The sequence below is a fragment of the Phalaenopsis equestris genome, unplaced genomic scaffold (genome assembly GCF_001263595.1).
Source record: "Phalaenopsis equestris unplaced genomic scaffold, ASM126359v1 Scaffold000276, whole genome shotgun sequence".
In the NCBI taxonomy this organism is placed as follows: domain Eukaryota; kingdom Viridiplantae; phylum Streptophyta; class Magnoliopsida; order Asparagales; family Orchidaceae; genus Phalaenopsis; species Phalaenopsis equestris.
The window spans coordinates 2,051,494-2,057,753 of NW_018164718.1; positions in this window are offsets into that span (position 1 = coordinate 2,051,494).

The following is a 6,260-nucleotide window of genomic DNA, read 5'->3' on the forward strand; positions in this document are numbered from 1 at the left end:
CTATCTATCTATATATATATTTATATATAAAGTTTGTATGTCTTGAATTCTTCATAGTAAAATATTCTTTTCTATATATATATATATCAATTCATCAATATTAATTTATATAGAAAAGAATATTTTAACATGAAGAATTCAAGACATGGACTATTTTTTTTTTTCTCCTATGTAATTTTTGTGAAAGACAGGTCCAACGAATGAGCTAACCAAACTTTTGGCTTACTTTTGGAAGATAAAACAAATTATGAATCAAAAACATATGTAAGGCATGAAAATGACACAATCTTCATTATAATATTCACAGATTTAAGGTTGCAAAATAACATTAAGATTATAAAATACAGTTAGGAAAATTCAAATACAAATATATCACATCTAACATCCAACACTCTATATTTACTTACCAAAAACAAGTAACTTTGACATACACTATTGCAAATTAGGCTTATGCTTAACTTGTATCCAAATTGAATTACAAATGATCCATTTAATATAGAAGATAGCCTAGGTCCCCTCTCATCCTCAACTCTCCACTCTACTCTGAACTGTCTTCATCCACCCTCATCAACCATGCATTTTGGACGAAATAAAGCCTTGAATTTGATAAATTTGGATTCCAGGGATTTCAACCTTAGATCTTGGTTCTACCAAATCTATAGGTAGAATTAGTAAATCGAGGATGGAGGATTCATGCAAAAAAAAAGACTGAAGTTTCCCTACTTAATGGTTTCAGGTTGGAGAGGAGCGGAAGGAGGAGAAAAATGGGAGTGTTAGGTCTCTAATGTAAGTCACGTTCCTGTCATTACATTCCCAGACAGCTCCAATTGCGCCTGTATTATGGCCCTACGCCTGAGATCCCAATATGCAATCTTGTCCCTTCTTTTTGCCTTTGACAACCCCCCTCTATAGCTCCTAATTAGACGGATCATGACATTGAATGGTAAACCCATCTAACTGCTGGGTTTGGCTCTCCTTTAGCATTTGGAAGGTTTCCCATAAAAAAAATGGTTAAGAAATGATAGAGGCTAAATAAACTTCAATAATTATTTGAATTGTATACTAATTAATATTGTGACTTACACGGTCATCTGGGATTTGCTCTTCACCTAAGTTTGGTCTGACTGCCACTTATGGATGCGTGTGTGCAACTCGATAATAGTGGGCTTTAATCCCAACTCTATAGTCTGTCAATGTAATAAAATAGTTAGTATATATTTAATTTAAAATAAAATTTAATACAAAAATTAACTTTTATCAGCTCGTATTTCATATGTGGGAGTATCCCACTAGTATGCTTGGAGGCCTCCATGCCTTCACAGTCATAACACCAATTTTGTTTGGCATGTCAACTCTTCTTCTGATAATTTGGAGAATCCTAGGGCCAGAGCGGTAAGTCAAACACATCCTCCTTGAGCCACATGGGCACTGATGAATTTTTCATGCCTATTCGAACATGACGCAAAGACCATCTCTCCCCTAGCTTGCACTTGAAGTTCCTTTGAATGTGGGTCATATGCTCAGAGCTTTAGGAGAATTGTTCTGCAAAATGAAATTAAAAATGTTAGATTGACAAACATAAATACATAACTTTGTTATGTTGTGTTTGATATATAACTCAAACTCCTTGAACCACATATCTTGAATTTTTATTGAGATCTCCCTTCACGAGTAGGTATGAAACATCATACCTACTTCGAATAATAACCTAAATGACATGAGTGACATGTGTCGGGGGATTATATCTAACAACATAAAATTATTATTATATTAAGCACTAGTGTCACTATTTATAAAAAAACATGTGTATGTCCTACATGCTCCAGCTCATAATTGCTGCTCATGTTGCCTGACAACTCTTGCTCGACAGCAGCGGCATGACCCTCCACCCAAGTAGGCAAAGCAGTAGATGAAGTTGTGGTTGCAGCTGATGATAGTGCTGGTATGGTAGAAGGAGAGGTGGTGTAAGCTGAGGTGTGGGGTGAAGTTGTCGACATTGGGATGGAGGCCTACAGGGACGACTCCATCACAATACTGGTTGTGGGAAGTTTACTTACAAAGCACACAATTCTAATGGATTTTCTTATATCACAACAAAACTTCCATATTTATACACATAACACTGAATTCTTTCGTATCACATCACAAATAGCACCAATTATCACTTTTTAATAGTTAAATCCACCGTTCCATGAATTGACAAAGTGTTATAAGTGTAAATATGAAATTTTTACTGTGAGATACATAAATCCATAAGAATTGGATGCTACTCAAATAAATTTATCATTCTAAAATAGTAAAAAATGAAATACACATTTTCAAGCATAGATTTAAAGAACCAAAGTTTCATGTATGTAAATATCAAAGTTTATGTGTGAGATAGTTTATAAAATAAGATATGTGTGCTAGGTATGCAAATTTCACATTAAAATTTAGGGTATTTACTCATATAACACTAAGCTCTTATGTATTTATGTATCTAACACAAACACTTTCATATTTACATGTGAAGCACTCAATTCTTTCGCATCACATAAAAAATAGCATTAATTGCACATTTTAATAGTCAAATCCATCTTTTTATGCATAAGTAATATGCATGTATATATGAAAGTTTAGATGTGAGATATATAAATCCATAGGAATTTCTTGCTACTTATGTAAATTTCTGTTAAATTTTAAGTTTTAGATAGGAAAAGACCTACGAGATGAGCTCTAAACATGTAACAATCAGATACATCATGAAAAACATACAAAATCGAACCAAAATTTTAAATTTCTCAAAAAAGAAAAAAACATAATTAAACAATACAAAAAAAAGGAAAAACTGAAAAGTTCAAATTAAATACAAAAAAAAAAAACATAATTAAACAATACAAAAAAAAAGGAAAAACTGAAAAGTTCAAATTAAATAGAAATTTGAAAGAAGATTGGGATCGAAATTATCTTCAATTTGACTATAGGAACTCAAGAAACTTTTGAGCCTAGTAAAATTGCAATCGAAGGGCTATTGGTGGGTTCTGGAGTTCGAGCGTGCGCAGGAGGTTGAAAAGAGGAATTTCAGCATCAGTTTGATATTTAAGACTATTTCTCTTATTCATAATTAACTGATCTAACCATCAACTAGTGTCAAATAATTGCCTTTTTTTAACATAGAAGGAAGGATGTGTTGACTTTTCGACAACTTGCAACTTTAAGTTTGTAATTTTCAATGAATTGATGGTTTTGATTATTGATCACTACTTATATATCGTTAGAAAAGTATTTTACTATACAGCTACGATATGATCCGTAAGTAATCTGTAGCTTAAATATGGCGTAAGAAATTACTTAAAATTCTTTGCACGAAATAAGCTATTGGTTTTTCCGTCGGTTTTAATAGTTTTTCCTGTAGTGACTTACCAGATTAAATGCAATCACCCTTAAATTCAAAATCAACCCTATAACTCAATGGCTTTAAGAAATCTAAACTTAAATGGATTACTCAATTCAAAATTAAGTTCAAATTTAAATTGAGAAATAACTCCAAACACTAAAACTCACATTTCTTTTCACTCAAGATCTCATTCCATAAGTGCGATCTCAACTAAAATATTATAAATCATATTCAATAGGTTTAAACTTTTGAACCAAACTTCGATTCTTCTGTTAGACAATTCACTTAGCTGAATCTTGTTAAATCCTAGGATTATTTGCTTCTTTCTAAAGATGATCGTAAGGCTCAAAAACTCATTCTAAAAATTTCATGATGTTAATTATAACTAATAAGAACCATGCAAACCAATCTGATGATCAGTTGAAACAATTTTTATGTAGAAGCTTTTTACTAATTAGCTTGCTATGCATAAAGATGATATTACGTAAAAGTTATTCAACGGATCATTATTTTTGAAAATGGACTTACCATTGTGTCCATCTCTTCAAAATAATTCAAATGATTCATTGGGTGCTCAATTTTGACTCAATTTATACACCTTTTGAGCGAATGATAATCAAAAGAGAGAGAACAAAATTCAGGAGAAATAAAGTGATAATTTGTACAAAATTCTATCAATAGGACTTCAAATTGACTCTAATCTTCAACAAAAGTTGTTTTAAACTTCAAAATACACCTTTTGGAACAGTTTAGTTCAATAAAATTTTTTGATCAAAATTGACTATTTTCTCGCTCCTAGGGTGGCGCCCACTTTGATTAGTCATATCTTTTTGTAGAGCTTGAATTCATAAAAAACAATTGTACCATCAAACTTATGTCGTTTAAGTCTATCAATTTGACCAAAGTCAAATTTTTGGTCAAATGTCAACTCACCAACCCCCAAAAGCACCTGATTTACCACCCTTGAACTTCAAATAGGCATAAATTTTGATATACCCATTTAATTTTCAAACCATTTGAACCTTTTAAAATGGTATATAATTTCAAAATTTTTTGATCAACCTTGACATTCTTGCTCAACACCACCCCCCTCCCCCCCATTTTTGGGCTTATTTACAAAAATATCCTTGGCCTAATTAATTAGTTTTTTCTTTTATGCTTAAATCACACCTAAGCAATCCCTGTGCTTACATATAATTGGTCCAAGACGTAGCAATCAAAATCTCCTTGATTAGACCAAATCATGGCCATCAATTTCAAAATAAAACTTCTTTTTTTTAATCCTACCCATCCATCATCCCAATAACTTCCAATAAGCACCCACCTTCATTTTTTGAGTTGTAACTCCCATCTTCTAGAAAACAACATTACGTTCGAAGTCTGGATGCAACGTTGCTTCTGGATAATAGATGCGATAAAACGGAGCGATCAGAGGAGAAAAAAATCAGAACTCCGATGTATCGCGGCCGTTATTTGGATGCAGTTTGCATCCAGACTCCGGAAGCAATATTTTTTCCCTCTTCCATGTGAGATCACGCCACACAATAGCCAAGAACTCCCTCTCACTCACCAAATTTCATTTTTCCCTCCCCCTTTCTCAATTCTTTGCCTTTTTTCTTTCCCTCTCCAACAAAACACCAAGGCTGAAAGTCTTCTTCCTCAAACCAAAATCGAGAATCCCCATTGAAAATTTTTCATCAAGGCTTGGAGAATAAGCAAGGAAGATCCCCACATTCAATGAACATCAAGGAATTTCAGACACATCAAAGCAATGGTATAACACTTCTTGCACCATATAAATTCAAAGCATTTCCTTTCCTTCATATATTTTCAAAAAAATTTAAAATACATCATATCTTTTCAAAAAGAGTTCAATTTCATCCATGTTTCATAGTCTTTTTAATGTAATTGTTTGCTAACATGTTTATTTGATATTATCTCATATAATTTATCATATTCCTTTGTTTTCATGGCAAAATCAAATTCATAATATATATCTTCAATTGTGTAGTAACATGTTACATTCACGTTTATTTGTTTTATGCTAAACATTATATTATTAAGCGAATAACCCATAAGGTTAAAATAATTTAATGCTTGTATTAAGTATTTATCTTATCTATCCTCTTTAAATCACTAAGATTACTAAATTAATCCATAAAATTAGAAGACTGAGAGCCTTTTTTTATTCTTTCACATGACTTAAACCTATATGTAATGAATTATGCTAAACTGTCTTTTAATCATTTAAACCAGATCATAATATCTTAATTGCCTTTTAATCATCCTAATTAAGCTTTTAATTCCTCACCCGAGAACATTACACCTTAATCTGTTGTTTATTTTCCTAAACTGCCCTTAACCAAGCCCCTTAATTAATTAATTAATAGCTCAATTAAAATTCTAAACATCTATCTACATATTTAAAGAATATAATTAACATCTTATTTAATTAATTAATTAATATTTCACATAACTAATTGACAAGCCAAATTATTAAGTTATTGTATTACTAAAATAATTAATCAACTGATTAAATAAATAATAATTTAACTAATTAATATATTAATTAAACCTTTTTGATGAAAAATAATTTTATTCAGAGCATTAATAGCCTATTTAAATACTTAATCAATCTTATAAACCAATGAATAATTTAATAAAAAAATAAGTTCTTTAAATTTTAGTCACAAAATTAAATTATTAGTGAACAATTGAATAGAAAAATAAATAGCCTTCAACTAAATAAATTAATTCAAGTAGAATAATTAAATGGTAACGATGAGAATATGAGATAAATATATTTATATGCGTGTGTGTGTATATATATATATATACATACATATATACATACATATATACATACATATATACATACATATAG